This window comes from Camellia sinensis, chromosome 5, assembly GCF_055761805.1.
Source record: "Camellia sinensis isolate YWXY chromosome 5, ASM5576180v1, whole genome shotgun sequence".
NCBI classification, from domain to species: domain Eukaryota; kingdom Viridiplantae; phylum Streptophyta; class Magnoliopsida; order Ericales; family Theaceae; genus Camellia; species Camellia sinensis.
The window spans coordinates 180,053,825-180,065,340 of record NC_138965.1 but is presented as its reverse complement, the minus strand read 5'-3'; positions in this window follow the sequence as shown (position 1 = coordinate 180,065,340).

Genomic DNA, 11,516 nt, shown 5'->3' with positions numbered 1-11,516 from the left:
CCTTCGATAAGGGTGACCATTTTCTGTCCTGCGTGAAACTGGTCTAAGGGGCCAATCTCTGGCTTTGATTCCATGAACTGAACCCCTCTCCAGTTTTCTTTCAGAATGGCTACTCTCCATTCTATAATAGTTATGTGGCCTGGATTCATGCAAGAGCTTCTTGCCTTTGTCATGCATTCTGTTCACCACAGGCTCAACCACTGGTGGTCTCTGCCTATCACTAGCCGGATACGGCCTTTTGTTGTAAGCATTGGTTGACTTAGGACGTCTCTGAACATCCCTGTAGTATTGCTTCCCATCAGTTGGAAGCCCCTTCAACCACTTGTAACTGAGTCTGCACCTGGGGCACATTCTCTGCATCACCGCTGCTTCCAAGGAGTTGTCATCTAGTGTTTCTTCGTCAGATTGCTCCTCCTGATGTGAGAAACCTTGTCCAATAGCTGGTGGGTTTCTAGCCTCCTTCTTAGCAGTTATCTGGTTGGCAGTATGCATTTGCACGTTGACCTCTTCCAACTCTTGCAGAGATAGATTCTGGAAGTTTGGTACAACCACATTAGCTGTGCCTTCTCCAACTTCTGGAAACGGATCACTGTCAATTCCCATGGCTTTTTCTGTTTTAGCTGGGAACTTCAAACTTCCTTTCCGAATCTGTTCTTGGATCCTGTCTCGAAAAACAATGCAGTTTTTAGTCGAGTGAGACCAAGAATTATGCCATTTACAGTATACTTTTCCTTTCAGTTCATCTGGAGATGGTAGTTTTACTCCTTTTGGTAACTTAAGGAAATTGGCCGCGAGCAAATAATCAAAGATGTCATCTGCTTTTGTTAAATCGAAAGAGTATTTTCTGTGAAAGTCTTTCTTTTTAAACTGCTGGTCTATAGTTGTATCCTTATGAATTAATGCTTCACAAATTACAGGTTCTTTGCCTACAATCTCTGCTGCATCTATTTCATAATTAGGATCTCTATAATATGTCTTATATGATGCATTATTTCGATCTTGTTCCTCTTCTAATAATGCTTCATATCGAGACACCTTATAGGTCAATTCGACCAAATCTCTGAATTCAGTTGAATCAAACTTCTTTCGAAGCCTGAATTCTAAACCATTTTGAGCCAATCTGACGAATTCTGGCTCTGGCAGGATGACTCTACATTTATTTCGAGCCCTTTTAAATCTGGCAATAAACTGAGTAGCCTTTTCTTCAGGCCTTTGACTCAATCTAGCCAAATCTGCCATAGATACTTCTGGCTCTAATTGGAAGAATTGGGCATGAAATGCCTCTTCCATTTGTTGCCAATTTTGAATGGAGCCAGGTGTAAGGTTGATGTACCATACAAATGCTCCCCCCGTTAGGGAATTTGGAAATAATCTCAGTTTCATATAGTCATGGTTAGTAAATTCACCGCATTGAGCAGCAAACCTAGCAATATGTTCTATCGTTGATTGATTTCCAGTCCCATAAAAAAGGGTAAAGCTGGTATTCTGAATCCCCTTGGGTATTCATGCACCCTATCCACCCATTCTGGGTATGGTTTTCTGTATATAGGAGTTTGGACCCCCCGAGCCATTGGTCCACATATCTCCCTAACAATATCAGCAATCTGGTCTCTAGGGACCATATTTTGTCCCTGTTGAACCACCACTGGAGGGGCAAACACAGGATTTGGTGGACAAACTTGTGCTTGTGGTCCTCTTGGTCCATAAGGTGGTAAATTTGGGGCTGGTTGTCCTTGCGGTGCAGGTTGCTGTTGGGGGTGTGGGTAACCCCTTTGAGCCTGACCTGCGAAAGGACCTGCAAAAGGTGCTGGAACAGGTGTTGTGTCTCTGCCATTTGTAGGAAAACCCTCCAACCCCCCGGGTGTAAATTCGAATAAGGGGTTAGTGTACCCCCTTGTGCCAGGCATGGCTTCGAACATGGGATTTGTAACCATTCTTATGCCAGTTTCTTGTACTTGGCCAGATCCACCAACCTGTGTGGCTTCATTATTAAGTACTGAGGCATTTTGGCCTGCTATAGGCCTTGAAATAGGTTCATACCAAGACTGAGGTGATGGTCTTTCAAAGTTTTGGGTACTAGTTTGACCATTAGAATGTCCATTAACTTGCATAGGCTGTTTTTCTCTAGCCAATCTTTGTTGGGGAACATTTACAACTTCCTCCGTGTTTCTTGTGTTTGTTGGTTGATGGTTATTCATTCGATCCAAAAAGGATGTTGCCCACCTTTCCATTGTGTTCATTAATTGTTGTCCCATGGCATTTACTAAACCATCCCATGGATTTGTTGGTTGAATAAATGGCACAGTGGATGGTCCAATTCCTTGGTTTTGTCCAATAATATGGACATATGGTCCTTGTCCAGAAGTACTGGTCTGTTCGACCATAGGTTCTGATAATATAGGAGTTTCCACAGGATGTGTTACCACATTATCCTCTGGATCTGGTATTTCTACCTCTCCTTCCACGCCTTCTTCCAAGCGTTCATTTTCTCCTTGTCGTCTTCTTCTAGCCATTTTTAATTAAGTCCCACTGGGCGTGCCAAAAATATATGTTGGCTTTTTGGCTTTTCGAAGGGTATTTTTGTAAATGTGAGCGTGCCAGCAAGGATCAATCAGTCCTTACAGAAATTGTGATTGCCAACCAATTATTAGACGATTGTGTTTTAGTTCTTTTCAGCCTCAATGAAGAGGACTTTTACTGGTGGCTTGACTTAGGAGAAAGTAAGAGAAATAACAGTAATACGAAGAACAATTGAAGTATTTCATAAAAATGAACACTTACAATGGTCCGAACTCAGCCTCGAAGAGGTTTACAACAACAATCTACTTGAATCTACTTGAATCTACTTGAAGCTACTCCTATGAATCGAGGTGCAGTGCAGGTATTTAAAGTGCAGGTATTTAAAGAACAGGTATTTAAAGAACAGGTATTTAAAGACTGGAAATGTAAAAGACTGGAAAAGAAAATATATGAAGTAAATGACTGGTTTATATGATCTGAGTCCGTCCTTTTTTCTGGGGGCTCTCCTGCTATTTATACTTGTCAGTGATGACCTTCGAACTGCACTTCGAACCGTCGAACTGCTCCTCCATGATCGCTGATCATGCTTCCTTACAAGTAGCTCCATTACGCCATTACTGGCAGTTAAGCTTCCCTCTTGTACTTGAATTTGAATATGAGTAACCGTTGAAGATATGTCATCTTGCATCCCGTTATTGATCTAGTGTTACTCAGATCATGTGAGGATCAATATTTATTGCCACGTGTACGATCGGGATTAAAGGCTTGAATAACCTTCCTTTATTACCCTTACTCTGCCACGTGTCGAACTGTAACTGGCTTTTACAAAATATGTAGCCAACAAATTTCTTAAGAGTTTTTTTGTCTATTTCATTCACACAAAAAGTTAACTTATTCAATTTATTATTTGAACTACAAACGCAAAATCTTAAATATGTTATAATTATTAAATTAACTTAATTTTTTTACGAGTAATATATATAATAGATCTTACAAAATAAAATATTAAAATTATTAAAATAACACTTGTGATAGAGTTCATGGATCTGACAACACCACCATTCATTGTAAATTATGGACAGCCAGGAAAGCCCATTCCTTATAATTAGCTTGCTTGGGGAAGGTTTACATAAATAATTTAATAAAAGATGTTTTGGAGTTCTAATTTTTTAACCCTAAAATCAACTCTAATGAATTAGTAATGGATTCCATTCACTGTGTGATATTTTGGTCTTAATTTATTTTATTTTTTTCTTCTTACCATGTTATTAAGGCTCTATTAAAATACCAAAATTAATTCTCTGAATCCTTGCTGATAATTCAATAGCATCAAATGATTGTCATTTCCTAATAACATCGAAAGTATACAAGTTCATAAATAAATACGAAAAACATTTAAAAAGTGATAAAATGGGGAAATTTTTTTCAAATTTATGGGGGACACCCCGTTTGTGATAATATAATTTAGTTAAAAAATTAAAAAATTATAATAAATTATCATATCATTTTTTTTTTGTACATCTTTTTATAAAAAATTAAAAATTATTAAAATAATTTGTTCCTAAATGAAGCCAATTCTCTTGTTTTCTGTTAACCTATTGCACACAAGTGATTATTTTATAGTCTTAAAATATTACTTTATATTATTTATCACATGACATTTAACAAATAATTTTGCAAAAATTCAACAAAAAATTATTAAAGCTTCATTTGGCATTGGCTACGGTAGCGAACTTTTTTGTGTTGGGACTTTTTTCACCTGACTTTTTTAGTCTCGTTTGGTTTTTGTTTTTAGGCTTTTTTGATTTTTGTGAGAAAAAAAATGTAATGATTATGGTTTAGATGTGACATTTTGTCTTATTGGCTTATATAGCCTATTTTGTCTTTTTGTACTTTTTTAGCCCCAAAATATTTACCAAACGAGAACTAAATTCTATTATTTTTACCAATGAATATTTAGTTGAAACACTGTAATATTATCTCAGGAGTAAAAAATAAGGAAAATGTTTGGTAGCTCAAAATTTTGTGGCTCAAATGACTCAAATCTGTCAAAACGACGTCGTTTTGACAGATTTGAGTCATTTGAGCCACAAAATTTTGAGCTACGTAGCATTGTTGAAAAAATAATTTCTCTACCATCACTTTTGCTCTTACAACAATGATGGGAAGTTTTAATTTTAGAACTCTAAACAGAACTCTAGTGATATGGTAAGAGAAAGAAAAAACAAAACAAAAATATAGCAAAAATGTTAGGGATATTTACACATTTACTAACAATCTTACTAACACACTCACAAATTTTGATAAGATCAACCATCACTTAGTATGAGACTCACATCAACTTGAGAGTTTATTAGTAAGATTGTTAATAAAATTGTAAGTATCCCTAGCATTTTTAAAATATAGACACACACATTACATCACATATGAGTCTCATTCCTTACCACATCACTATAACACTCTTTAAAATTTCAAAATTAAATCTTTCAATCTTAATTCTTGCCCTTAAATACTAAGTCACATCAATGTCCCTTCTGCACATAAACATGATGTGATTTAATGGTTTTCCTTTTTCAGATCACTCACGAAAGCAAATACTTTCCAAAGCCAGCTGCCCATATAGCCAAAATAATGAGACCGCCACACAATTATAATCCGTATTATGGATGGAATTTTATAAATTAAAAAAATATATATTAAAGTAATTTAATATTTTATCTTATGTGATGCAACGGAATACACGGGAATTAGATATTATTCTAATAGACAAAAAGGACTCTCAAATCCACAAGAAAAATAGAACTTTAAAATCCACAAGGAAGAGAAAATCGTTGAAGTTAACCAAGAGTTTCTAATGACGAAACTATCATCTCTTGATTATTATGATGATTAATTATGAGATTGCAAAAAGAGATCAAGTGGAACTCAATGAAAAAGAAGAAATAAAAGATGGAAAATGCGTTGTAGCTCGAAAGTCATTGCCCCGAATGGCTCGATTTTCCGAAACGACCACGTTTTGACTTTTTTTTCTTTTCCTTTAATCCCTTCCACTCAAAAGTTGAACCAAAACAGAGAGAGGGAGAAATAGCAAAGGAAGAGACGAAATAGAGGAGGAAGAGAGAAAGAGAAGGAGGAGAGGAGGAGAGGAGGAGAAGAAATTACTGTTTTGGTCTTGTTTTTGCCAAATTGCTACTGTTTTGCTGCTGTTTTGGTGTTGTTTTGATGCTGAAATTGGCGCTTTTTGGTGATGAAATTGGGGACGTTTTTGTGCTGAAATTAGTGCTATTTTTCTTCTTCTTTCTTTTTTTGCTCTGCTGATTTTTCTGTTGAAATTGGTTTTGATTTTAGATTTAGATTTAGATTTTGGGTTTGATTTTTTTGGGCTCTTCTTCCTCCTCTAATTTTTCAGATTGCCCAAGGGGAAGGAAGAAGAGGAAGCAAAGAGGGGAAAAAAAACCAATTGGTTTTGATTTTAGATTTTGATTTTGAGTTTTGATTTTGATTTTTTCTCAGATTTTGCTACTGTTTGATTTTTTGGGGCTCTTCTTCTTCTTCTTTAATTTTTTAGATTGCTCAGTGGAAGGAAGAAGAGGAAGCAAGAGGAAAAGAAAAAAAAAAAAAAAAGTCAAAACGTGATCGTTTGGAAAAATTGAGCCATTCGGGCCAATCAGTTTTCGAGCTACCTAGCAGCTCAGATAAAAGATGAGGTAATAAAGTTAACATGTGGACTAGAAAAGTTGATTGGGGATGCAATTGATATTCCAAGATTGATAATTGAATATCCAACTGAATCTAAAATAGAGCAGAGTCCAAAGAGTATCCGACATCAACATAAAATACACTTTGCTGATTTTCTTGGTGTAGAGCAATTTAATTTGATTTTTAATACTTGTCTAATTAATCTTATCAACCAGTTGAAACATATAGAGAAGAACTTTCAGAAAGAAATATTTTCTACATACAACTTTTGGAAAAGGGGCAAGCCAAAATATAATTCTAAAATAATAAAATTAATAAATAATATATCAAAAATATTAAAAATAAAAATATAAAAATTCTTAAAATTTTGTCCTACATCAGACTCCTCTTCTTTAAAATAACTCGTTCTCGAGTTCATATTAGAAATCTACCATCTTGCTTACTAAATAAAGAGATATTTTCAATATTTCAGTTACTTGCCCATTTTCCAAAAGTTGTATATAGAAAAGCTTTCTTTCTGAAAGTTCTCTATATACTTCAACTGATTGACAAGATTAAATAGACAAGCATTGAAAATCAAATTAAATTGCTCCACACTAAAAAAATCAACAAGGTGTATTTTATATTGATGTTGGATACTCTCTGGACTCTGCTCTATCTTAGATTCAATTGGACATTCAATTATCAATCTTGGAATATCAATTGCATCTTCAATCAACTTTTCTAGTGCACATGTCAACTTTATTACCTCATCTTTTATTTCTTCTTTTTCATTGAGTTCCACTTGATCTCCTTTTGCGATCTCATAACCATCATAATAATCAAGAGATGATAGTTCTGTCATTAGAAGCTTTTGGTTAACTTCAACGTTTTTCTCTTGCTTCACCTCTTCATTGTCTTCTTCAAACTTCTTAATCAAAGTAATTCCAATGACCTCTCTTTCATCAATTTCAACGTTCTCACTATTGTTGAAATCAACTTGATTTACTACTTCAATTGAATGTCTGTTTGGGTCTTCAAAATTTTGAAACATTGTGATTCTCAAAATCTTTTCTTCTTCAATGTGTGGTTGAGCGTAACAAATTTGTTGACCTACAAGATTTGATTGACCCGAACTTGGTAGAACCATAGTCATGTTCCTTGAATAATCTGTATCCACAATTGCATAATAATTATTGAATTGCGAAGAATATTGTGAATCAAAATTACCTTGGAGCAATTGTTTTGATTCAAGCTTTCTTTAATATTGTTGATACAATATTTGCCCATGATTTGTTTGAAGGAATCTAGAACTCATCAACTTCTTCATCTTATGTCACGTCTTAATGAGTTGTTTGTATTGTCGCCTTCGATCATACTGCAATTGTTTCCACCATGTAGAAACATAACCTTGTAACTTACGTGTGACATATTTTGCTTGTTTTTCTTCAGAGATTTCCATACTCTCAAGGAATTTGTTAACTTTGCGAAACCAATAAATAAAATCCTAGGTACGACAAGAAGCATTAAAATAGGGAATTTTTTGTGGTACTTGATAATTTGCAAAGTCATGATTGATGCAATTATTGCTATTGAACACATTACTGAATCTTCATTGTCACCTTACTGATTGATATTCACCATAATCCATGAGTAACTCATCCTCAGATTCGTCGTCACTATCATATTGATAAGAAGAAGATCATCTCAAGATGTTGTGGTTAATGGGTTGGCCTTGGGTAAATCCCCTAGCGTGGTTCCTATTAACGTTGTGACTAACAGGTTGGCCTTGGCCAAGTCCCTTGACTCGAATCTTATTAAATCTTTCTCTACAATCATCGTCAATAGAGCTTGTGCTTCCTCTTTCGATGAATGACATCGAGTCAGGAGAAACCTTGCTCTGATATCACTTGACGCAGCAGAATACACGGGGACTAAATATCGTTCTAGTAGACGAAAAGGGCTCTCGAATCCACGAGAAAAATGGAACCTTAAATCCACAAGAAAGAGAAAATATTTTAATATTATTGATTAAATGAATAAAAGTTGTCTTTGCCATGAGACTTACATAGCTATTTATAATAAACTAAACCTAATACTTGTAGGAAAAGTAATTCTAAAATAAATTAGGAAACTTAAATCAACACAAATTAGGAAACCTAAGAGAATAGGAAACTAAAATTCTAAACTATTTAAAATCCTAGTCAAAATCTAATTCTAAAATAATAAAATTAATAAATAATATATCAAAAATATTAAAACTAAAAATATAAAAATTCTTAAAATCTTATCCTACATCATTATGATATATATGAAATTTATAAATTAATTTTTATGCTTACAACTTTTTAAATTATTAGTTTAAAAAAAAAGTAAAAATATATATAAGTCTATTTAGTGTAATTTTGATAATTTGTAATTAACAAAAATAAAGTTAAACCTAATTAAATAAGGTTACATGAGTTATGACCTCTTCTTGTTATAAAAATATACAAATTTAAAAGTTATAATTAAAACAAATATACAATTTTATTATTAAATGTGAAATGAAGTGATATTTAATGATAATTGATATGATGTTTCTCTTATTAATCCAACAAATTAAATTACATTTCTTTTGGTTTTAATTTCATAACTAAAAATACAAACCTTCAATCTTGTGCAAAATTTTTACATGGGAAATACCCCAAGAAGATCTTTTGGCTAACTGGCTCTTCTTTTTATTATTTAATTTGGTTTTTACTTTATTTCTGTTATTTAATTATTATATAGTAGAATGTAAATAACTTGTTTTTAGTTTATGATGGTCTACTAAATTGGCAAGGTTTAGCCCTGTTCAAATGGCAACTACCTTTCTTCTTTTCTCCTATGTCTTTTTTTGTTGGTAGTCTCTTATGCCACTTTTGGTTTGTCTTACAGTAACTAAGTAGTTCCTTGACATGGAAAATTGGAGATTTCTTCCAAAGACAAAGGATGTGATGCTCACAAACATTTCATTTAAGCAGACTATGATTTAAAGAGACCCTGGATGCAAGAATATTTAGATGGTTCTAAAAGGTATGATACTTAAAAGCACCGTGATCGGTTCTTTTCAATTAGTGCATTGATCTTGCTTCTTTCCAAATCACAATCATTTCGGTGAAAAATGAATTCTTGCATAAGGAGGCATATGAATTATGGATGGAATGGAATGCATTTTTCCTATGAATTATGACTGGTTGTCTTTTTTCATGATGAAATGAATGAAGCGGACACAGCTTGTATTTTAGACCATTATGTTATTTATTTTATTTATCAGCAACCACTATGTTTTTTATTATTATGTTGTTCCTGCGTTGTGAAGATAATGGCAGTGTGAGCCTCTCTGAATTAATTCTTCAATGCAGTTTCCCAACTTCTAGTGAATATAAATCAAGGTCGATTCCATTTGATATGGGGCAGGACATTTATGGCTTGTAGGAGTTTGAATTTTATCTTCGTATAAAATGAATAAATGCTTGACATTAAATTTTTGTTAATTAGACTCCACAAAATTTAGTTTATCAAGGTAAGGGAAATTAGTATGCATTTGTATAGAATCATTTATGTTTGATATAATTTCAAATACATTTTTCAGGGATCAGAACCAAAAAAACCAATGAGATGGAAAATTTCAACCATGCTGGTTAAGCAGAAGCTGAAGCAACTTCCATCTGCAGTATAAAATGATCAGAAACTCACATTTTTTTGACAATGCAAGTAATTTGTAGTATGAGTAGCTGCAGTATTTATATGTTCGCCAATGGGTTGAGTTTTGTAATTGATTTTCAGGGTGATCTGTAGCATTGTAGTGTGACATGGGTTTTCTCTTTGTAACATTGTTGTTCTGATCAATTCAAGTGGTGTTCGCTTCATTGTGATTGAAAAGCAATAAGGTTTTCCTCACGTGATGTAAATATTGTACATGAAAGATGAGTTATTTAAATGGCTATGCTCTTTTCATAGGGAGAAGTGTGAAATAGTGTTAATTCCTTTTCTTGCTGCTTGTTAATTGCGATTTAGGCATCTTTGAAGACTACAACTTGGATTGGATTGTATGTCCATAATCTACCACATTTGGTTTTCTACGACAATAAGTGGATGAATTTCATTTTGTAATTAGCTTATCTAATTTAATGAGCGTTTGGTAGTGGTTCTTACGATAGAGTGGCTTGAAATTCTTGGGTACTTGGAGTCACCATGATTTATGTATTTCCCTGTGTGTGTATCCTATTTTGAGATGTGATGAAAATGAGAGGGGTTAACAGGAGAAACTTGAAAGCATTTAAGATAAAAGCAGCCTGCAGGAAACTAGATGGATGGAGGGTTTGAGACCCAACTGGGTTGAAAGGTCAGTTTTCTAGCAGATATCGCGACCCAAAAGGAAATTGCTGGCAGACATGTATATGATATATGTTGCTTTTACCTTTTTTAATGGTGAAACTGCTGGGAATAGGAGCAGATTAGAGAGTAAGTTTGCTTATTGCTTAAAATAAGTCCACAAATAAACTAGTGCTTTAGAAAGTTAGTTTGGCATATTTTTTACTTTTGTAATGATTTTTGGCTTTAAAAAGTTGGTTTTTGACAGGAAAAAGAGTAGCCAAATGGGCTTTGGCATTTAAGCTGAAAGAGTACCCAACAACTTCGATTTATTTTAACTCTCAAAACAAATTAGCCCTTAGGCTTATAATTGTTATTTATAATAAAAAGCAAACCTTACCCGACTAGGAACAACCAAACTAGACAATTCATTGCTGACATTACAAAATAAAGGAAATAACAAAATTAATAAAAATGGAAAATTTAAACAAAATATGGAAATAACTAATTTAGACTCCTTAACAAGTGAATTCACCCAAAATCAATTGTGTCCACGACGAAGCGATGGATTTTCATCCAATCCATTTGTTTTACTAGAACTGCTTGGCCCCCCAAATCATGCCACCTGAGGAGGAGACCAAGATCACTTGAACTTGAATCATTTGCTCTTCAAAGACAAAAGGCTTCCTTGCAGGTTGCTTGATTCAGATTGGGAGGAAAACTTCCCAATATTTAGAGTATGTTCAAACAATTCATCAATAATTTCACTACCACAATGTTTGGTGAAAATTCCTTCAAAGTCAGCTCTGAGGTGCATTATTTTTTGTTACATCCACAAATATTTTTTTTCAAAATTTAAGAACTAAGCACACCTTCAAGAAGAGAGTTTGAAGGTTCAAACCAATCCACAAGTGGTACCACGAAATACATTACCAATAAATGACATCAGCTGCAAAAGTGGAGTCTCAAATACTTTTGCA